We start from the raw sequence: 25,446 nt of genomic DNA, 5'->3' as shown, positions 1-25,446 counted from the left end.
GAAGGAGATTGGCTATCGACATATTATACTTACCTCCTCAAAATGTTGTTCTAAAAAGTCCATTTAGTTTATTTACAAAATTTTAGTCCACAACCCAGAAAAAGAGGCCCATTTTAGAATTTAGTAAACGTTTTTTTTTTTTTTTTAAAAAGAAAGACAAATAAGAGTGACCAAGAAAAGTGTAAGTGGTTTTTAGCACTTGAAGAAATACAAATTAGTTTCTAGTTGAGATTTAGAATTATTTTCAAAGACTTTTCTTTAAAAGTCTTTCAAAAAGATTTTTCTTACTGCATTATTTAATTGGTAACATGCTTGATGCAGCTAGCATGTTTTTTTTTGCTATACTTCCTGGCTACTGTTGCTGATGCAACATAATATTTTTGACCAAATCCGGGGCAATAAAATTTTGCAGAGTCTAAGTAGTTTTTGACTATCTGGAGCTTTCTCTTACTGTTCTCTAAAACCAAAGTACAATAAATTTAAATAAATAGGTAAAAATTCAGAAATTATCCTCCACTTATTCATTTATAAATATTATGTCAGCACTACTTTGTGAAATACTGTTATTCAAAGTCAGTAATTTTTCTTTTGCTATATTATAAAATAAAGTCACTCATGACAATTGTTATCAATTCTGTGCATCAGCATTACTACCACTTTCTTTTTAGAAGTTACAGAAAAATTTCATTCTAAAGTAGGCCACATTACCAGGATGTATAAGCTTACTCTCTCCTTCATGGCTTACATTGACTTGATAGCCTATTACTTTCCCAGTTGCTGGTAATAATGATATAGTCAGACTATTCCACTTCACAAAAAATATTTAAATAACGTTTCTTCAAGCACAAATGAGATGCAGCATATTTACATTTTTATTTGATGAAGCCTGTTCCTGCTATCTTTGTTCTTAATTTGGTCTCAAAAGAATTAGCAGTAAGAGGAAAAATAGTCTGTAAATATGTATGAAATCAAATATAGAGGGTAAGCTAAAAGGTATTGACTGCCAACAGAGCTTAGCTGCAGGAGGCAAAATTTTCTCCATAGTTTTCTTCTTGGCTGGAAACACATTGCCTTCTATCTAGATTATTTAATCCTCAAAATGCACATCAAAGCTTCTCATCAGGTGGTGCATGTCTTTATAGGCAGTTGAATGTCAAAGATCTAGCTTAAAGATTTTTGAAAAATGTAAAAACATAATAGATCCCAGATAATAACACAGCAGTGTAGCTTCTGTCCCATTCCTTCCAGCAAAGTATCAGCATCACAGGCTGTGGCTAATCTCTGTGGCAAGGAGAAGAGCACATTCTGCTGCTGGAGAATGTGTGACATCTCTCCAAAGCTAGAAATGAAATGCTTAAACTGGGTTCCAGACCCAAATTAGCTTGTTAACAGTCCCAATCTCACTTTACACCTGTGGCTGAGGAGAACTCTGAGCCATAAATTCTGTCCTGCTCTCATGCTCAATTAGGCAGTGGAACAACTTATGCAAAAATATGTAAGAGGCATTTTCTGTCCTATGTGAAGCAAGATGCACGCTTCAGAGTTAGCTTTCCCCTTTTAGGACTCCTTTTTCAATCTTTGGCAAGGACAAATTGCTTGTAATGATTACACCAACTCCTTTAAATGATTATATCATTGTGAGTTTAGTTTAAAAGCCCTTTAACACATTTATTTTGCACTTCAAAAGTTTGCTTTTATCTTCGAAAGACAGCGAAGCATATGGAAAGAGACAAAAGCCCGCATATTAGTTGGAATATGCCATACACGAGGGCCTGGGAGGTTTAGATGGTCACAGGCTAGGTGTAATAGAAACTGCCTGGAATAGTTCTGTATTGGACTCAGAGTTGGATTCATTCATATTGACGATGTTTAGACAAATAAGAGCTAAGCCTTTGTCTTTTTATTGAAAGATGTTACAAGGGGCTAACTCAGAGGCAAGATTTTATCCATAGCATCATCATCATCATCATCATCACTGCACTTCTTAAAGAAAAATGTCTGGTTACTTGTTCACATTTGAAAATTTTCTGTTGTTTGTAGTTTGCCCACAGAATATTACAGATTTTTTAAATAGAGGAAAGAAAATTAGAATCTCTGAAGAATGCCAGCGAGCACCTCCTCTAATTATGCTACCCCAAACCTCTTGTCATAATCTGCCCGGCAACTAGACACTTCCAGCTACCTCTGGGGAGAGATCATTAGAGGGTATTAATTCAAGACTCCTAGTGATACCATAACACCATGCACCGGTTGTATTAAATGCATTATATGAGTCTGTAACGTATTTGGGGATGCATTTTGGCATAAAAATACTAGGTAAAATAAAGTTTTATTCTATTAACAGAATCATACGGGCAAAATGGGCCATGATGTTTCAGGTGCAGTTTTAAGTACAGCTCCACATTTTGGCCAACCGCCACGTTTTTCTCAGCCATTTTTCTCAATTGGCTGACTAATTGCATTCTAATACCAGGAAAGGAAAACAGGTTGAATAATTTTGAGGGCCCTTGATGTTTTGGGTGCCGTGATGATTTATTGCAAGACATTTCCACAATGCTGTATTCTTGCTCTCCGCAAAATTATTATACAAAAGACAGAGGGAGGAAGAATGGTTAGGAAGCCCTATGTGTGACAGACACCAACATTCTCACACTGGTGGCTATTTGCATCTCTGCCCAGCTTGAAAATGTTGTCTGTTGTGCCAACACAGCTTCCTTACTTGTAAAAAATGCTTCTCTCTGTTGGAGGGCTCAGAACGATATTCTTCATACAAAATCCCCTTACAGAACCTCCATTCCCTGTGGGGCATATTCTGCTGGTTTATGGTAGTGATGAACTGTCATTGGTTCCTCCTTGGTCTGTGAGATTGGGACCCGTAGAAATGGCTGTGACTGTTACTTTTCTTTTTGGGGATTTGCCCTTTTTTCATTTGGTTGGAGATTGAGACTGAGCTTTGTTACAGAGAATTATTCTGTGGCAGTGGGTTGGGGAGATAAGTCTTTGTTGAGACATAAAACACATACAGACAAAAGTGTGAAAAATTGAAATGACAAGGTTGCTGGGGTGTTGTTTCTTAAGTTCGGTCAAATGTTCAGACATAGGAAGTAAGGTACTCTCTGGCTTGTTGCTGTGTACTCATGTGAACCTGTGTTTCGTGTTCCCAGAGTGGAGGTACTATATGATTGTATCATAAGTACACATGCCAACCACTAATACAGTATTCAGGCCTTACCTTATTTTAATGTCTATAAATAACCACAATCTGTTTTGATTTTGGTGTGATAGAAAAATAAGATGGATGCCAACTTATAAGAATCTAAGCAGAGGAATCAAACGAAAGCCAAGTTTCTTGCTATCGACTGTATAATTATTATTTGATTCTATTCTTTACGGTTAACACACAGCAGCCATAGGGGCTCTATATGAAGAACAAAGATGATATTTTTGTCTGACTTTTTTGTGTTTACTCTCATTTAATTGAAATAAGACTGCTACATTTTTAGGCCTCAGGTTTAAGATTTCTGAAGTCCACATGAAAGGAATTTAGTAGCTGCGTAGAATGTGTTAAATACTAAAATACAATAAAAAGAACAAACATAATTTTAAAAAAAGCACTCAACATCTCCATCTTAGAAAGAAAGCAGTACTTATATCTGCTTTACCTACTGATATATGTAGTGGTTTATAGAAAGAGAACCTATTAAGTTATGTAAATTACCTTCTAGACATGTTTCATAAATTTGTGGTTTTATTATTTCTTCCTTATCTGTGAATAACTTTGTTTTCCTTCACAAATGTGATTTGAATTCTGTTTATTGTGATTTCAAGATTCTTATAATTCTAAAAGCAATATTAATAAGTGCTATGGATGTAACATTTTTACTGGAAGCGGTGTTTCAAAAAATCAAGGTTAACATATAACAACTATATCCTGAAAAGGCAGAATTTAATTAAACATAGAAATTCAGAGAAGAAACTGATGAGTATTAAGTTAAAAATTAAGTAGAAAACCATAAACTGATACAAAACAATGGAACTTTTTATGTTGTAATGACACAAATAATAAAATTACATTGAAATATTAATAAACACATGAACGTCCTAATAGAAATGTAAGACTAGCAAACAAAAATAACTATTGGAATCAAAGTCAGTTTAAGGCCTCTTATTATATTAGCATTTTCTGATAAATTTTAGTATTTTTTTATAATCTTTCTACTCTTAAATTTATTCAAATTTCAATGTTTTTTTAATTGACAGAAATTATATTCAAAATTTTTTTTTCTTTTTCTGAAACTGATGGTCTAATATTTAATATCTAGGTTCTCGTTCTGGTTTTATTTCTAATTTGCTAAGTGCTAAGGTTAACTATTAACCTCCCTGAATCTAGGTTTTATCTTCGACATTAGATTAAAATTAGATTTTCTAAGGTCTTTTTCATTCCTATAGTCTATGACTCTATTCAATAAATTTTTTTTGTCAGTTTCAGGCAATCTTTTGGACAAGGGGGTTGTCACCTTAAATCCTAGTATAAGAGATTCTGCAATCCATTAGCCGTACTTTTAGTATCGTACTTACATAATGAAACGACATTACGATGTTGCCAAATTCATCTCAAAATGGTCTAAAAAAAAAAGTTTTATACAAATACATTCAGGATCAGAAAGTAAAGAGACATTTATATCTTTCGTATGTGTTTTAGGGATTACCATTAGTTTGATTTTATATCATCATATCCATTTCAAAATAGGCTAAATCATTAATAAAGTTATTCTTTGTGACATTTAAGTTGTACATTTTAATTAAAAGTTATGGTAAATTTTTACTCAAGACTCCCTAGTAATTTCCCTAGTAAAACTTTTTTGTTATATATTTAAAATTATTATTTATTACTTAGTTTTAGATTATATATTTTACATTGTATTTATATGTAGCTGGTTGAACATGAAAAATAAGTGAAATAAATAAGTCAAAACAAAACAAACCAGAAAACTAAAAATCATTCACTCTCCATTGAACAATATTTATTATTTAAAAATTACTTCTAGGGTCTCTGTTAGAAAGTAGCAGTATAAAAAGTTTATGTTTATTTATTATATCTCAAAGTTTTTACACATATCATTTTATTTAATTCACAAAACAACTTCATGAAGTACTACTAATATTCTATTATGCAGGTGAGTTGGCTAAAATGCAAAGAAGTTAAATTACCTACCCAGAGTCACAAGACTATTGTGAGTGATTCATCGCCTATGCTCTGAATCACTTACCTCTATCATGACTTCATACAATTTTAAAAGGTTTGCATTTATTAAAGTAAATAGGATACTATCAACTGCCTAAAATAAAATAGTTCAGTTCTCTAATGGAGGCCTGGAGGCCTGGGTAAATTTTAAGAAGTTAAAGGACGGATACATTTTCGTGGTTTTTGTTTGGTTTGTTTTTTTAGCAGTAGAAGAGGGAGGTATTATAAATACCCACTTCCTTGAGAAAATCCCATTGTTAGTGGAAAGCTGTCCCCACAATATAACTTGCTCCATTTCCAAGTGTGCTGACAGGACTAGGCAATGTGGATAGATGTAGACGAGAATGGACTCCAGTGAACTTGCTCGCTGCCTAATTATGCCAGCAACAGGTGTTTAGCTGTTTGTCTCTTACTACTTGGCAGCATTTACTAGTTCCTGGCTAGGATGGCAAACTTAAGTTTTGCTCAGAATTTGTGTCATGAGGGATAATCCAGGAACGTCTCACAGTGGGGTTTGATGACGAGATTAAAATGTTCCTTCTTTCTCTAGTTCCCCCAGTTGCATTTTTATGAATCTTGTGGAGGACCACATAATTTTGTTTCATAAACCAAAAAGGTTTTATAAATTGTTTTTTTCCTTTATGTTTCTAGTTGGCACAATTCTTGTGGAACTTCCTTATTCTTTTTGGACAATTACCCAAAATCACATTTGAAACCATAACTGCTTATGAGAAATTTCTTTTCTATTATTTTGAGGCAACACATGATTCTTCAATTTTGTTGCTTTATGATAGTCAAATAAAGCAAGAAAATAAACATTGAATTGCATATATTTTTGTTTGTTTATATTCTATTTTCGGTACTCTATATAGATGACTAATAATGTTTTCTCAGCCACTGAAAGTTAATTTTCTATTTTTCTCCCACTCAGTTATGTTGTAAAGTCATATAAACACTCGGCTCCTAATCATATCATAACTTATCATTGCAAAGGGCAAATTCTAGTCTTGCGTTGTGACTGAGTGAGATTGGTGGCAATGTGAAGAGAGACAGACTGTCCAGAGAGTCAGCACTTGAACTTCAGTCTTTTCACCTGAGACTTACATCGAATTATTGTTCAGACACAGTGCCATGAATGTGGGCCAGTGGAGTACAGTCTTGTGGTGTTCAGAATTAATCATTAGGACAGTAGTGTCTTTTCCTTTTTTCTCACACTTCAAGTATGATGAAACAAAAAATGTTCAAATAAAAATATGTGATATAAATATTAGATCTCATGCAAAATAGTCACATTTGAATTATGGCCAAATCTCTTTTATGGTAGTGGTATATGTTTCTTGCTTCAAATAACATCTTGCTTCAAACAGAATTAAATGGATATAACCTCTTTACATCTAAAAATGAAACACAATGTTTCCTCTCTGACACATTTATTTTAATAAGACTGAATTGGCCTACCTATGCAAATTTTTTTCTAGCTCTCTACCACTATGCTAAAGTTTACCAGAAATACAAAATATACCAATATTAAGGATGGCAGAGGTAGAATTATAAGAAAGACGATTTTGTTATTGTGAAGAGCAGCGCTGATCAGAAACAATATAGCCTAAACTATGTGCATCAGATGAAATAGTTAAAAAAAAAATTGCTAACTAATCAGCTTAGATTTTTTGGAAAAATTTTTTTTAAAAAAGGAAATTGTAACTAGAAAGAGTATAGAACTTCTGTGAAACTTCAAAAGGTACAGCTGGCTGGAGAATGTACCAGTCCCCTGAGACTGAAGATAAAAACCTATAAATGCACTCTCTAAAGTCTTTTCTCCTGACCTCATGCCAAGGTTAAGATCGAAGATTTTTTTTATGACTTTGAAACAGTTAAAGTGAAACAATTTGATGAAAACAGATGAGAAGAAAGGACCCTTTCCATTACTCAAGGGAAGAATCTGAGTAAGGAGGCCAACTGCTGCCACCTCAGTGTTCTCCCATCTGCATCTTGAGTTTGTGTTGTGATTATTGTATTTGCACCTTTAACTCCTTCAATTATGTATGCAGATTGGCGAATTCTGACTGTGATAGGGAAGAAGCGAGAGCAGGTACTATGTGGAGCTTCTCATGTTTCGTTTACGGTTATCTCTTCTTCAAAGCGACCATTTCCTCTGCCCTTGTCCATAATAAGTGCCAGAAAAATGTAGCAGGGATTTGTGAAAAACAAAAATATTGCTGCTAATTTCCAGTAAAAGTTTGAGATTATTCGGTAATGTTCTCTGTGGAGCTGTCTGTGTGCTGTTTACCACAAGCATGGACACAGTTTATTTCATTCAGGATGCTGTGTTCAACAATAAAATACTAGTAAAAGAAGGACACATTTTAAATAACATTCTGAACTGTGTTTGTCACCTTTTTTCTCCCCCATCTGAGTTTAGTCCTTTTTTTCTGAAACAGTAAAAATATAACTAACATTATTTTTTAAGGTTCATTAAAAGGAAGCTTTAATGATCTAAATCAGTGAGAAGATTTATATATTATTTAAGATGCTAAATGTCTCTCTTAAAAAAGCAAAACAAAATAATCCCAAACTTAAGATTTTAAAAATTTTGCCTATGGAAATTATGTTATGTTCTTAAGTCCCTCATACAGACTTGCCAGAAGAAGGCCACTGATACGTGCTCCGAGGATTCTGCATGCCTGCTTTCATTCCCTCACCCCACCCCCAAGAAATGCTCTACACAGTCTTTGAGCTAATTGATTAAATCAATCTTTATATTAGCAACATGTTGCCAATGTTATTAGTCCCAAAACAAATGACATGCATTTTTTAAATCTAATTTTAAAAGTATAAACTGAAATATTATGATGTGGGTTCAGTACTGAAAGCAAGCAGATGTCTAACATGGAAATAAAAGAAAAAGGCAACCTCTATTAGAAAGGAAAAAGGTAAGCTTTTCTTTCTAGTCTGTGTTTAATAAGGAGGAAGGAGGCAACCCAGTGAGAAAATTCACTAAAGCGACCCAGAGTGTATGCAAGTGGGTGTGTGTTGTTACTTACTCTGGCTGGGAACTATTTGTTCTGATACCCTGCAAATACTAAAAGAGATCTCCTTAAACTTGCCAATGATATATTTTGTTTTAAAGATTTTGAAGCTTAACCAGTAAACAAACCACACACTGTCCTAGGATTTGATTTTTATTGTATGACTTACGCCAAGAAGGAAACATCCCTAACACTTTCTAAGGGTGGGCACCAAGTATAACAAGAAGAAAAGGGGCACAAGGAAAAAGAGATGACTAAACTGATGAAGCAGAGAGGCCAACTTAAAAAAAGAAAGAAAGAAAGAAAGGATCTGGGTTTAAACCAGTCTCCTTTCAAATGAGATTGGTGATCGTAGCACTTGAGTGAGCGTCAAGCCCCATGAGAGAAACATGCTGCCTGCCTTTAATTGTTAACCCTACATTACAGGAGTCTTTGTCATAAAACTAAAAGCTGTTTGACTCAAAGCACAATCTTTGCACATGAGATTTCATAGGTTGTGATGAGCCTGGAGACTTAATTACTTTCTTGCATCAATTGAAGGGGATCCTCCAGGTCAGGCTTATGGCATATTGACGGGAAGTGAAAGAAACCTTACACAAAATTAGCCTCCAGTGTGCTGGTTTCCCAGACACCCAGGAAAGCTTGATCTCTGTTCCTACCTTTCATAATTTCTTACTATTCAGGAGCAATATATTTACCATGCATGTTGATGCTGAGTCGAGCAAGAGAGAAGGAAAAAATGAGTAATGTGAAAGACTGGCTCACAATTACTATGGTAAAATAATGGGTTTTTTTGCAAACAAAACAACCACCACAACAAAAACAAAAACCTGAATCGAATCCGTGGCCATACTTTCTAAAGTTAGAATGTTACTTAATTAAATTTGATTGTCAAGGGCTGTATTTTCAATTGCCTCCAGTTTTGGATAGAAATCATGCTCTGTTTAGTTTTTGTGTTCCTAGGGGTGAGTGTGTATGATCACTTAGTCATAAAAGTGATTTGTTTAGCAAAGGATCATTTTATAGTTAGTGTGGTTTTATTTCACTAAATATAGAATAAACTTGGAGCTTGATAAATGCTTTTTATCCAAAAATAATTACAAAGTTCTAAGTGCAAAACTTTTAGACAAAGGATACTATTCAAAAATATTCTGAAGAGACAATGAATGGATGTTGATTTCACAGGGAAAACAGCCCAGAGTCTGTGTCTGCGACGCTGTTCTATCTCCATCGTTTTCCCTTTCTCTGTGGTCGCATTAGGTCTGATCAGCTTTTGAAGCAGTTCTATGTATTCTAAAGCAAAGGTAGCATGTCAAGGCCTTGTCATCGCTGGTCAGAAGAGTAGTTTGTCAGGAGAGTTTTCCACTATAAAAAACATCAGTAACTCATCAGAATATTTGTTGTTTCTTTCTGACAAAAGAAGCAAATGTCTGTCAAGAAAAATCTGGGGTTTCTCTGAGGAATTTAGAGTCCGCCTTGAATAGCCATAGACTCCGGAAACCTTGTGTGCAAAAGAAATGTATTAATTCCTGTAGAGTCTTGTTCTTTGTGACATGCGACAGTATAAGTCAACATGACTTTGTCTGTTTGTTGCCATGTGTGAAACAGAATGTGCAGCTTTCATTAGTGAGGGCCATATTATGCACTGAGGTTTTAACGGAGATCTCATTAGAAACCCACGGATGCGCAATCCACACATAATAATTCGGCGAGAAACATTGAATGCTTAAAGGGTAGCTCTCTAAATGGTTAAATATTGATGTATTGGTTGAATGTCTAAAAAAATTTTCAAGAGCTAAAAATGCATACTCATGCTTATAAACAAACAAATCAGTTGCTTAAGGGTTATAAGAAATTTAAATGCAAATAGCACTTTGTAATGATACCCCAGAGACTGACATTGTAGTCAATTTCTTGAAAATGCATCATTGTAAACTTATTTTTTTGCTTCTGGTTTCCTTAGTAACTGGAACAACATATCGTTCAGTACATAAAATAATATCCTGTTTCAGCCACTGAGAATCTTGAACTAAAATGTAATTGATTTCGCATGAGGTACAGGATTATCATGTCCTCCCCATTTTGGTGAGGTATTACAGCATAAAATGAACGTACTCAGAAATTTTTTTCAAACCAGCCATTTTGTTTCTAATCATCTCATTCTGAGAATACTAAAATTGCTAACAGTGTGGAATGTTATTTACACCTTTAAGAGGAATAGATTATTAAATCAAATTATATCGTTGATATATATTTCCCAAGCATACTGGGATAATGTTTATTTCTCTTATCTCACATGCAGAAAGCAGCATAATATGGAAGTATCTACATTATTATTAAATAATAGCAATGCTTATTTTGTAAGACTCTTATATAATTCAGTACATACCCATTTAGATATCATAAAGTATGCATATAGACAAAAGCCTGATAAAATTATACTGGTACAGCCGGAAATCAGGACAAAGAGTCAGTAAATTTTATTCTATTTTTATTTCTACAGCTAATCTACTGTGCCATGTAGGCAAATTATTAGATCTCTAGTGTCTCAATATCCTTATCTATAAAATGGGAATAATAACACCTGCGTCACAAGGGTGTTATGTGGATAATTACTTGATGTGCGCAAAGAGCTTTGAAGATAGACTATGCTAAATCTTATGATTGTTTTAAACCACATATATAGTAGTGTGTTACAAGAATAAAATTAGAGTAGTTTAATGAGCTTAGAAAATTGGAGGCCCTTCATTTAGCAGAAGAGTATCTGGAGACTTTTCAAAGCTCTATTTCACTGTTTCTGAACACAGCATTTTCTAGAATGATATGGAAATAGCAGAACTCTTGAGTGATTGATTTTTGATGATATCCTTCCTAGAAATACTGAATTCCCAAGAAAGTGATAACATTATGCTCTAGGTACCTCTGCTCTAGTAAATTTTGTAGATTATTTTCCCCAACCCATTGGGAAATTGACCTTCTTTCTAACTGCTCTGTTGGAGATTTGGGGTCCTGCCTGATGGAGAATTGCCATATGGAATTGCTGGCTATCATAATACCTTGTTAACTTCTTTGCCAGCAGAGGGTCAGTTTCCCATCACATTAGCCTTTGACTGCTTCTTTATAGTGGCAGCTTGCATGAATTTTCTAGTCCGTGCCAAAAGAAACACCCTGATCCTTAAAAGTGTTTTATTCATTCACTCATTCATTCGTTCATTCATTCATTCATTAAACAAATACTGAAAGTCTACTACAAACTAGCTAACATTTTAGGCATGTCAGTATTACAAAGTATTAAATTATGGTACCTGCCTCTCAGCTCTTTCTCAATACACCAGGGACTGTTACCATGTATACACATAACTATGGTACAGTGTGGTAAGTGTGAGTGTTATAAACATTGTACAGAGAGCTCTAATTCTTTTGAGAATGGCTAAGACAATCAAAGATGGATTCCAGGAATAATGGCATTTAAGCTGGAACCTCATGGAATAGAAAGAATTTCAAAAGATATTAGGAAGAAAGAGGAAAAAAGAAGGTCATATAATAACCATAAAACAACTATATTTTGAGAGGGAAAGAACAAAAGTTTGATAGATCTCAAGCAATCCAACTTGGTGATAACATTATATGAAGGAGAGTAGCAGAAGATAATGGTACTTATATATTTTCTGTAGTATCATGTTTCATGAATCCTATAATTGTTTAGTATTTCAAGGTTTATAATACATCAATTTTTTAATTGACTGATGTACTTTATACCCCTCCCTTTGTCCACTCCAAATAGACACCATTTACTACATTATTCTTAATTCACTGAATAATTGGTGAATAAAAGCAGGCAAGGGCCAGATTGTGAAGAGACTTGATGCCAAACTAAGGGATCTGGATTTGTTCAGTGACCAAGAAAGTTATTGGTGGTCCCTCCTCCTGGAAAGAAAGAATAGAAACAGAATGTAGTGAGAAGTAGAGCCTCGAGGTAGGGGAACCTGTCAGGAAGTTTTTGTATTTGTCAAACACTGGGTCATAGGACTCTAAACCAGAGTGGTGGAAACGTGATGGAAAAGAAGTATCATAATTTAGTCATGATGCCAAGGGTGAAGCAAAGGCACTATACTCCTTAGAAAAAATTAGGTGGTCATGGTTAGGAACTGACTTGGTTGGCTATGTGAAATTAGGTTATAAATATGTTGAGTATAAGGTATCAGTAGGACATTCAGGTGGAAGTGTCTGGCACATGTTTGAAAATGAGAGACTAAATCAAGAGAAAATTTAGAAATGGAGATGTATTTTTCAATACCATCTGTATAAGACTAAGACTTGAAAATCATGCATTCATTAAGAGAGAGAACATGGAGAAAGAACAAGACAAAGGACCCAAAAGAAAACTGACATTAAAGAGTTGGGAGGGAAAACAAAACCAAGTTGAAAGATAGATAGATAGTTAGATAGATAGATAGATAGATAGATAGATAGATAGATAGATAGATAGATAGATAGATAGATTAGATAGATAGATGGATGGATGATAGATAGAGGATAGATAAAAAGAAAGACAGATTTATCAGAGAGATTTGGGAACAGAATTGAATAGAATTGTAAAGGCATAGACTTTCACTTTCAAAAAGAACAAGCTGATATCTAAAGCTCAAATAGGAAGAGAATTAGGAAAGTTATTGAATTTGATAAAAGTCCATTTGTTGATATTTGAGGGTTTCTTTTGAGCTATTGGTACTGATATCTGATATTAAGTGATTAAGGTGTGAAAGAATAAGTATTGAAGTGAATGCAATAATTGTAAAACACCCCTTTCAAAGGTTAGCAGTGACAAGTGTAGGAAAAAAGAAAAATCATCTGAGAAAGCTGTTGACAGAGTCAAGTATATCGTGGTTTGAGTTGCTGCCTGCGATGTTCCACAACTGTGTATCTATCTCCAACATAGAAATACGTGGCTACTCTCTATGGTTGCACAGAATCCTGTAACATAACCTCATGTTCATAATTTCTATGTTTTTTGTTAGGTAAAAATTCGCACAAAATGTTTGTTGTCCTTGTTCAGAATAGAATAGTGTTCAAAGGAACACTGTTTATGTTCTCACAAAATGATAAAAAAAAAAAAAGATTAATCTAGATATCCAGGAATCTTCACATTGAATCTACCATTAAACTCCCTGAAAAATGTGAGGTAACTTTGTGTAATTTTTTAGATGGTTGTTTTGTAATCGAAAATCACATTCCAATCCCATTTCAATGTACTGTATGTTTTTATACTGTTTGGTAACAATTCTCCCTGGGTCTTTCACTTTTCTGCAGATCTTGTGAGTGGGGCTCTGGTTGCTTATAGAACAGCCTTAGATAACAGAGATAATGTCCCTCTACAAAGCAAAAGGAAGATTTGCTTTCAGTCTTGGAAGGTAGAGATAGTGCCTCTTGCTGGAGCAAAGAGCAATCACGTTTACTGATCATTCTCCTATAATATCATCTCTGGGTTATACAGGTATTATTTGGCCCTCTTCATGTTGTCCCTCTGAGGGAAGTGGGGCTCAGGCAGTAATGGTGATACTTGGACTATGGCTGTTGCTATTATTAATAAACTGAACTTTGTCTCTGATGCAGGAGTCTCATGTCTTCCACTCAAACCCATGAAACATGAGTGACTAACTCGTTAGCTTCCAAATAGGGTATATCTCAGACCCTTCCCAGTTTTTGTGTATACATTAACAATGCTAATAACATTAATAATGAAATTTTAAAAATTGAGGACATGTATTGGGTACCCAACATCCTAGATACTATTTTAGAACTCTATTCTCATTCAGTCAATAAATATTTAGTTATATAGTAAGCCAAGGATTATGCTAGGTTGGATGTTAGAAAGTGCTGAACAAAACAAATATGAGTCTTTTCCTCACAGAGTTGATGGTCCATTTAATCCCCATAACATCTCTGCAATGAAGGAATATCATTATTTTTGAACTTAGAAAATTGGAGGTCAGCAAGATTAAATGACTTACCTAAGGTCATGGCAGTCTCTAGATGGAACAGGATTTGAAACTACATCTCAACTGTGTAGGTCAGTGTTCTTTTTACCATGCCACATAATACATTATTTGACATTTGAATAAATATATTCTTTTTAAATTACATTTTGTAGATCCTCCTTACATATAACTGGCACTCAGATAATATCTAATAAAATTGTTTTTAAATGGACTCTTTAGCAGTTAAGTAAGCTTTTTAGTCAAACTATGCATTTATTTGGAATAGCGCTGTTGAAATATTACCTATACCATCTCTTCCCAAAGCAGAAGGGAAATAGCCATGTTGCAATAAATTAGAAGTTAAAACCAAATGTTTTTTTTTAACCCCTCTTTTTATTTCTTCTAATTAACACTGGAAACTCTAGACTTTGTATATTTTTTTTAATTGATGTTATGTTCTTATATTTACTCATAGAAATAATATTTTTAAGCACCTTGATGGGCAGACCCACATTAAGATAGCAATTTATTTTACTTAAGCAGTAAACAATTTTTCTACTATTAACTTCTTGATGTGACTCAAAAATGCAAAAAGAGAGGCAGTATTGCTTAGCTCTACAGATAATACGCTCTGAAGACAGAAGCTATGCAACACATGCCCCTGGCCTCTATCACTTACTGAACTTATGCTTTGGGTAAATTACTTTTGTACTTCTCAGTTTTTTTTCTAGAAATTTGAATAATATTAGTACCTGTAGATAAGGCTATTATCGTGGCTTAATTAATTTGATGAACTCAACGCACTTTGCACAGTACCTGTCACATTGTGTACAATAAATGTTAGCAAGATTTGTGACATTGTACTGGGAACTCACTGAATAAATGTCTCAGTTGACTCCATAAATTTTTAAGTTATAATTGTTTAAAGTAACTTTGCTGTGAACCCTGAGCTCCAAAACAATAGCCCTTGACTTTTGTGACTATTTCTAAGCATAGAGTAAGCACATCAGTTCAATAATGATGATGCTTGACTTATAAAAGTAAATGTCACCAGCATCCACTGTGAGTATTTAAGCAAGGTGAGTTGTCTAAAAGAGAATAAAGAATCAAAAATTTTGTCTCTTATTCCCAGCTTTATTACTGACTTGCTAGGGCAGAATAAATAAATCACAAATAAATAAATAAACAAATCACTTAACCTTTCTGTAGTTCAGTTGCAGCGAAATGAGAGAGATAAGCTTTTGCTTCTTAAGGACATCAAAATCATTGGCTGACAGGTGCTACAAGAGTGACAAGTATTATGAACTTTCCAGTATTTTGGCCTTTCTTATGCATACTCTAAATGTTTGCTTTTCATCAGGAGAATTAAATATTTTTTCAACATTGATATGTGGTAACTGCAAGAATTAGTGAAATTTGCCAGCCCCCAGATAAAATCAGAGGACAAATAAGTCAGGCAGTTAATTATATGAAAGAATAGATTAGAGGAAGGAAGAACAGCTTCAACAGAAATCTCCTGATTGTCCCAAGTTCAGGGTTACAACTTTGGAGGGTGAAAGAGGGAGGGTGGAGGTTATAGAGATAAAAGAAGAATGGTTCCTCTGTGTTTTGCAGTCATGCTTTCCCTGTGTTCTTTCTATACTTATTTGAGACTCTTGCATTTTTTGCCTGCACAGTGTGTAATCACTTCAATCAGATTCAAGCTGCTCTGTTTTGTATTTTTTAAGTAATTGCTGTTGCTTGATATGTCTCAAAAACCTATTTTATTTCAAAAGCCATATTCTTTGCCTATTAATTTCCTCCTTTATTATTTGTAAACTCATTTTTGAAAGTGCAAACAGACATCCCTTTATATATGTACACAGGTATGTACATAGATACATAGACACATATATTTGTGTTGTATGTAAAGGTGTTAGGGAGTTAAATAAATCCTAATTATTTTGTTATTAATCACTCATTATTATTCTTATTCTCTTAATTATTTTTAAATGACCATTTGTAAATTTTTTATAAGTTATTGAAATACGTGGAGCATTACCATTTTCGTTCCTGTTCATAAAACAGACACAAAAGAGTTACGGTTTGTTGGCCAAATGAGATTCACTACACTCTTCATAAATCTTTTATTTAATGTGTTTTTGTAGGAAATCAATATTACATTGGTGTAAAATATAGATAAAATATAGTTCACATTGCATTTTATAAAATAGACTTTACTAGAAGTACTTTTCATATACATTTTAATATGTCACATTTTTTTGTAGGATTATATTTTCATCTACATGTGTCTTTTCCTTTGAATGTGCAAACTCCATCACATTTGTTTGTTTTATGTACATATATTTGTGTATATATGGATGTAAACAAAACTACATATACTTTTTTTTTCCAATGATTTTTTTTGCTGCTCTTGAATTTTTGTTACATAACAATAATCTAAGGAAATAATAAATACATTAATAAACTATAGACATGACAATATATATTCAAGTATTGTTCATGTATTAATATTCTTTGAAAGAAATCTTATTCTACTCATGAATTTAAATATTTTTATATAAACCCTATAAATATAATGATTAACAATCTGCAGTATTCGCTATTCAGTACATCAGATGCAGTATTTTCTTAATTACATAGACCAGCGTGGGAGGATATGACTGCAAAAGAAGATTAAGCCATTTGTATTTATTCAATGCTGCTTTATAGCATTAACTAGAAAACTCGAGCCTGCTATGTTGAATACTGAGGAATTTGATTACGAGAGTAGTAGACTCTGCCAATGTTGGCTTGAGACAGCAGATTCAACTAATTGTCTATCAGCAGTGATTTAGCTGTATCATCCGTCTACAATTTTGCTATTGATGGGAGCATTTAAAATCTGATGAAAATTACTGTTTAATTATCGGGATTTGGAAAATCCACCTGGCAGATGCTTTCTTTCTCTTTTTTCCCCCTTATTTATAAGGAAGAGGGGAAAAAGAACAGTCAAGTTTCTCAAACTTAAAATAAAGACTTTCTTTTAAAAGAATATTTTAAAGTCCGATTTTACAAATATATTATCACGGATAGGTTTAAATTGTTTCTGTTGTTCTTTTGCTTTGTTTTGTCTTATGGGTTTCATGAAGACGGTCGTTCAGTGGTTAGGGTGATATAAAGTTTCCTCCAAGCTATCTTTTGATTGTTGCTCCACTTCTCTGTGTTTCTAGGTTCAGCTGTATAATGCTTACTGGAGACAGTGCTTTAAAATATTAGCTAAATGTGAATATATCTAATATATTACTTAAATTTAAGTCAGATAGTTTAGATATGTTTTTAAAAAGATGATTCGTGCAGCAGAAATTCTATTACTTAAGACGAATCTAATACATGTCCAAAAATAGTGTATTTTATTATCTGTTCAAGAAAAAGACTATTTCACTTACAGAGGATAGGATTATGACTGTCCAAAATAGTATATAATAAATAGGAGTGTGTAGATGAGCTGAGTCCAAAGTCAATCACATTCCTGTTGCCAGGTTTGATGAAATAAATATTTAATAATTTGGGACATTTACATTCATTCACCACTCAAGTGAGCTTTGTGGAGTGTTTCCCTAAGATTAATATGGCATTTCTGTAAGTTGACAGTTCAATGCACAGAACGAGTGACTTAAATGGTCCTCCATTTTTCCCTGAAGCAAAATTTGCAGTGAGCATATGTAACAGTCTGTACTTCTGTGTGAATACCAATTGGTGTCATTAGGTGCCTAGAGTCTCAAGTTGCATTGTCGAAGCATGATTTTCAGCTGGAGCAGACTCATACATCCCAGAGTCTGATCTTCACTGTGGGCTTCATAATTGATATTGTCTAGCCGATTGGTTCTGTTCTGGGAGCTTCCCTAGTATTCTTGTCTACATGGAGAAAAAGATGATACTAAAGGTTTTTTTGTGTGTTTTATTTCCCCCTAGACTGGACTTCTGAGAATCTCTTATAGATGGAAGTGAAGAATCAGTAGAAACAGCAATGCAAAAAGGAGGCTAGAACAAAAAATCATGAAGTAGATTCTAAGATTTTCAGTGGACTAATCAGAATAAATTATTCCCAATAGCTGAGAACATAAACAAGTGTACTCTGAGCATATGAAGGTTTCTGTTTTCCTACCACTTATCATTGGGCAATAGTTTTGTACATTATACATTCTCTAACGTACCATGACAACATAAGTTTCCAGTGAGATCTCTATTTTAGTCCTCGATTTACAATTTTGAGCTATGAAATATTAGATGTCATTTTCCTTATCTTAATCTGATTTTTCTTATTTCTGTGTAATATTGCCTGTATTTCTATGAGATAATACATCCAAAAATTCTACTTAAATGGTAAAATGCTACATACATATAAATAATCAGAATTAAAATGTTATTGCATGGTCCCAGGGAAGGCCAAGAGTTTTATTTTTTATTTTCTAATGCACTTTAATTGCTTCTATAATTTTCTACATACTTTTACAGGAAAAAGTACGAGAAAATTTTTGATCAAACAACTTCTTTGTCTGTGAACAATATAATTGAGGGATTTTAGAATTGAAGAAATTAAATAAATTTATTGGCTAATGAAAATACATTAGCTTAATTATATAACTTAAAACATGTGGGAGAATAAACCATCCTGTCTTTCATAGAGAATAGCCATCTTAGCTTCTGTGTGACTCCAATAGATATTTAAAAAATATATTTAGGATCAGAGGATGCTGTTCTCTCAAATGTACAATGTCTTTTTAAACAGGTTAATTGCAATTTTCAGTTATCTTTAGATCAAATGAAGTTATCAGTATGTAATAAAAAATTCTTTCAAGTTGTTAGCTCATAGGCCTTTGTCAAATTTACTGTCAATCACCCATCTGATTCAGCACAGAAGAGTCATTATCTTTTATAATATCTTGCTTTAAAATATTATATCTTAGGAGATCAGTGAGATAATTATATAATGATATTAGCCTTATTTTAATATGACATATACACATATATTTTTTCTTCCATAGGTGGTAGAATCTTAAACAAATTCTGTTTTCCTCAAATGTTATGTTCAACTATTTCTTTCCATTCCATCTTATTCATGAGTAAGTAGGTATCTTAAAAATATTACAGTCTTATTTCTATTTGGTTCATTTACCCTTGTTATGCATTTGTGTTGATCAAACATCAATCTTTGAGATTCTTCAAAATTGAAAGTGAAAACTAAGAGATTATGATGTAGAATTTATAATTTCCCACTAGAAAATATGGGCTAGTATGGAAATTTTCAAGAACTTTTTGACTTTTTAAATTTAAGGCAAATTAGGCTATTTTGAGGAAATCCACTTTTTATTCTATCATGATCGAAACTAAATAATCCGCACAAAGAGTTAAACTTCGTAGTCATTTGAATTTTAAACTGGGATTAAATCTTACTGTTGGTTATAAAATACAAGAGCTTTTGAAAGGCAGTATGATCATTATATCTTAAAAGTGTCCATAGGAAAAAATTTTGACAAGTAAAATGTTAATTATGAAACTTGGTTGTAATAGTGTAAGTTAATTATTATGACATGAACTGGGTATCAGCAGGAGTGGGGATAATTGATGTCAGATGAATGTGGAAACTCCCTGGAATGAGCTCGGTCCCAGACGAAGTGACGATTGGAAAAATATAAAAGCTGTTGTGATGCATGTACTCGCCCCCTGATGAAAGCCGATTAATTCGAAAAGTTGACATTAAGTCAGTGAAGGAAACATCTATAAAGATCCTTTTACAAAAGTTTGAATGGAAGCAGGCTATTTTCTGTCATTAAGGTATGAAGAATGTTATTTGTTTGGGTGTATATTTTGCTACTATTCATTAAAGGGTCCAGTGAGTCTTACATTCTTCACCTACCTCCTCCTATAATTATTTCGTATCCCATGATACAAAGTATAATTTGTTCTTTCATTTTTTTATTGTCTTCTCATTGTTTGAAAGTAGAAGCATATGCGTTTTACATTCTTTCGTTTCATTACACGCCAAATTAGCAGCACTTCCACTAACCTGGTTTTGATATTTCATTAATTCTAGGAATAGCAGTGGGTAAGAGAATGAGGAACCAAAATGTAGAAGGCAAAGCCCAATTTGTCTCTTGCTTTTTTCTCAACATTAGAGCTAAGAGAAGGAAAAATCTCTGTTGAATGAAACAGATTTTTATCTCTATTTATCTAGTCCCATTTACAAAGTCATTATTGATTCACAGTGGCAGATTTGTTCTTATGCTTATAGTTCCAATAGACAAATGGACAGAGGTTAGATCTATCACAGACTCTCCAACAATTATTTTTATACTCAGAATTAAGGGATCCAAGTGGATTGAAGAATTGATGTTCTGCCTTTCTGATCTTTCGATTTAACATGGATAACACACTAATTTTAGTGCTGTTTCATGTATACTTTAGTCTCTTCAATCTGACTGGCTTGACAATGCTTCACAAAGAATGCCAAAAGTAGCTCAAATAGTGATCAGAACTGAAGAAAATGTGTATTCATTAGACCATTTTTCTTATTAAAAAAAAAAAAAAAGGAAAATCAACAACCAAGAAGATATTCATCATGATCTCAGCTCATTTAAAACCACTTCTGTAATTATCTTCACTGGCTTTATGTCTCTCAGTTTCTAATACTCAAACTTCTGAGTATGTCTTTGATTTCTACAATATTCCACCTTTGTAGAGAACTCAGGGTCACTCCTTAGAACAGTGTCTGAGTCTGCTATTGTCTGGAAACTCGGCTTATTAAATTTGGTTGACTGTTCATTCTCTTTCATGGTTTTCTCTTTTACTCAGGTCTCAAACCCTTTTACAACTTCCAGAGACTGTCTACTATTGTTTTCAGTTTCTTCTGTTTTGATGGTATTTGGTTTTAACAGATAATAATAAAAAGCATTTCACTGTTAGCACTTGGCAACATTTTCTTATATACGGATATTACCACAGTGATTTGTTCTAAAAGAAATTGGTCTTGAGTTTCTGCAAACTGTTTCATCGTGACCCTAATCTTTTCTAAACAATAAAACTTACATGTTTACTCACACATCTATACATAATTGAATCATCTCATAATTTTACTCATGTCCCTTACACTCCAAAAAGATTTCATGATATTCTTTTATCCTTAACTCCTGACCATGTACTTTATGACCTTCCTTGCTTCACATCTTTACCTCCTTCTTAGGAAAAAAAAAAAGTCTTTTGTTGAAAACTGCTGCTCTTCTAAGAGTTAGCTCCTTCCACCTGGGAACTCCCCATTTAAAAAAGCCTTTACATTGCCTACAGGCTGCCAATTAGTCTCCTTCCATAACCGTGGCTGCTTTTTGGGAAAAACTTTTTTTTTTTTAGTTATGTATTGTGTTACCTTACCTGTTAAAGTTATAGAATTTTGACTCCCAAATTTTTAAAACTTCACTAAAGAAAAAGAAATATAATATTCTGAAATAAATCTACTTAAATGGAATATGGTTTATTGCAACATATAATAACAACTCACTTATCCAGTTTATTTGGTGAAATGTAGTATGTCCTATAAGTTAATGTTCCAGGTAACAAAGGCACTATTTATGTACCCATTTTTAGTATATAAATTTGATAAAAGAGCTATAAATGTACTTTTATAAATATAAATATGTTTTTCATCCCAGCAGGCAAAGAATGACCAACATGATTTAACATTTTCCTAATTGCCTTGTTCTTTTCTCTGTTATCCTTGAGGCTCCTGCCCTGTGTGCTCTTGTATTAAATGTCTACAGACAGTTGAGGTTTTATCGTTGGTTTGTTTTGGTTTTGTATTGTTCTTCTTTGTTAGCTATCTATTCTCACTTTGCAAACATCATGTCAATTAACAAAAGACCAAAGATGTCTGGAAAAATTAGTACCAAGACTAATGCTGGGAATTACAATTTGAGAAAACTTTGAGTACATTTCTTATTATCCCTGGTTCATCAGCATTTTTACTTATTTTCTTTAGATTATTCTATTTTTGTTTCAGGGGGGAAAAAAAGCAGAAAAGTTGTGATTGCACATAAACCATTCTAAACAATGACAAATAAACAGCTTCTCTGTTTGAGGTCAAAGAATAAATAGCCAACAGGGTATGGTTCCTGACTTTTCTGATGCGACTAGAAAAGGTGTGAGTGTGAATCCACTATCCACAGGGCAATAGTTTCTCCCCTTGGAATATAAGGCCATCGAGGACAGAAGCTGTCTTTTCACAAGGTATTAGATATTTGTGGGCTGATTGGCTGACTGACTGACAAGATGGCAGAAGTAAAGAAGTAAAGCATTAGTAAGAAGAAAAGGCAGGTTGGCAAACAACCCTTTGGCAAAAAATGACCTTAGCTCCTCTTTCACTACACGAGCTACTAAAAGAGTTACGAAAATGGTTGACGACAAACATCCCTTCTGTATTTCAGTTGAGAAGTAAGAACATCAAGATTACTTCCTCCATTTGTAGAGGGGGAACCCTAAAATATGAATAGAATGTCGGTGAAAACTGGTTTTTTTTTGGTGTATGCTGTGGTAATATGAGCCATATTCTCTATTGCTTTTTTATTTTTAAACAATCCTAGATCTGGTATTTTGGCAGCATTTTTTTTTCTTCTTCTTACCCTGCCCCCCCCCACCCCCCCCCGTTCCTTTAACAAAGACAGAGCCTTCAAACTCTTTTCATAGCAAAGCTGGAAATCCTGCCAGGTGGAAAAAAAAATGTTATTGAAAACCTATCTCCCCTTATAGGCCCGTTTTGACAGGAAATCTTTGAGAGGCAGCAGCAATGAAGTGCCCAGAGATTTCATCTGTCTTCTTTTGCTTCAGGAAATGCTGAGCACAAGGCTCTCTATTAGGCAAATAGAAGGAGTACCAAATCCCCTTAACAATCATCCTCGGCCTGCTCCTGGGTTGACAGCTCTCTGTGTCAGACAGGCCCAGGATGATATTTCCAGGCCCATGGTAAAAGTTTCTGACAATAATTTACAAAAAATATTATACTATTTCTGTTTCCTGGTTATCTGGCAGCATAAATTTTGCATGCGTTAATCAGAATAAAATCTATTACCAGGAAGGCATTAATTTGCAGTACTTTTTTTTTGTTCCTCAATTGTTTTTACATAAAATTTCTGAATGTTGTCCCCTTGTCATTCTGTGTGATTGGTTAAATTTCAGCAGTTGTTAGTTGCTATATTTTAATATCCAATAGGATGACAGTATTTTGTTTTGTTTTTTAGATAGATACCAAATCTAAATTTTAAATAATCCTTTCAGACATCAAAATGCCAGCTTTTAGCAATACTATAGAAGTCTAAGCAAATGTACTTTGAAAAATAATTACAATTAGGTAAAATAGGTGAAGGTCACAGTGGAAGTTAAAAAAATTAGAAATTTAGTCAGATATTCTTTTTTTCTTTAGATGTTTTAATGAACATCTGTTAGTTCAGAACTATATTTAACTATACATTGCCTAGAAACTTTGCACAAATAACAAAAAAAAGCCCTAAATTTAAAAATGTAAATAAATTTGTGAATGATTTTGACAAAAATTTAATAGAAAGTAGACTGTATGTATATCTTATGCTGTGAGGGAATTAATTATATTGCAGACCTAAAAGTCATTTAAATAACAGCTATGTCCAAGGAAATAGATGTAGGTAGAAATGGGATATAATTTCTAAAACATTCCCTGAAGTAAATTAGATGGCAGTGATATAATTTTTGGTCTACAAAAAGTGAAGTTGTAATAAGGATGATTACTGTTGTTAAACAGTAGCTTCATATAATTCACATCACCTAGGATTATATTTGGCAATTAACATTCAAATAAAACAGTAGATGCAAAGGATTTATAAGTACAAGACTCTGAAGGCCGGAAATAAAAAGAGCATCCTAAATGATCTCTGAGACTCTAGCCTTGTTCTCCATAAGTTCAGCTACCACTTACTCCTGAGTGATATTCCTAAAAAGCAGGATGTACTAAGTCACTCCTCTATCTAAACCACTTTAACAATTTCCGATCCATAAAACTAACATCTGCATTTTTCACAATGGCATGTAAGAATCTCCATTACCTTGCTCACCCCTGCTTCTCTGTGCTCAACATAAATATCTCTGTTATCTAGTTTATTTAGTAAAGTTTATCATATGTCTCTATGGTACAGTGAATTGAATATATTGTTATTAACCGATTGATGCAAATAGATTGTCGTTATAACGGATGTTTTTGTTGCCTTTTTAGTATTTGTGATTACATTTCTCCTTAAAGACTTTCAAATTTATTCAGGTACTCTCTCTTCCTCATGCAGCCTTGGTGATGCAGTGGAACTCCATCTCTGGTTACAGAGGTAGGTTTTCACTTGTCTATGCAAATTAGAGCAGTGCCAAGTCTCTTGATTTAGGAGTTGGGCCTGTGATGTGACAAGAGGTTTGTTGAGCCAGTGAAGTATGAGGAGAGATTTGTTGGGGAAATTTCTTTTTTTGTATATCTTATAAAGTACTCCTAAGAATAACTGATTTTCTGCTGTTCTTAGTGCTTCTAACTCTGTTATCATCTCTATTTATAAAATGGCTCAAAAGTCAGATAGAGTGGAACATTCCAAAATACTGAATAATAAACATTAGATGTTATTTTAATAGTTTGAAGTCCATGGTTAAAAATTATAAATTTTATATAATTTTTGAACAGTAAGCTACTAAAGAATTTTCAAAATTACATATAGAGAATCTGAAATTTAAACTATAATTAACGTTAATAGATGCCCTTTCACTTTCAGAACCAAAGAAAATTATACTTCTTCAGCATAATTAAAAAGTACTAGGACCTAGCTTTCAGTTCAGGAAGGTGAATGTAGCTTGAGCATAGTTTCTTCTCATTTACCTTAGTGTCTTTTATAATGCTAGTAAAATAATTTTAAAAGATACTATCTAACCTTAATGAAAAGAACACAAGGGCAGCCAGCAGCTGAGGGCAATTTTCAACATATTTCAGGAAAGTGGGAGGCTGATCAAAACTAATGGCTGATAAAGCAGAGAGGGGAAGAGGAAGCCTGTAGTAAGTACACTCTGAGAAGCCCTGGTGGAGTGCACACCTGTTGCCCAGCAGAACACCTGAGCCTCAAGTAGGCTTCAGACACAAGATGGCTGCTGGAAAGGAGAAGAGAGC

The sequence above is a fragment of the Pteropus alecto genome, unplaced genomic scaffold (genome assembly GCF_000325575.1).
Source record: "Pteropus alecto unplaced genomic scaffold, ASM32557v1 scaffold25, whole genome shotgun sequence".
Classification (NCBI taxonomy): domain Eukaryota; kingdom Metazoa; phylum Chordata; class Mammalia; order Chiroptera; family Pteropodidae; genus Pteropus; species Pteropus alecto.
Note: the sequence above shows the minus strand (reverse complement) of the source record.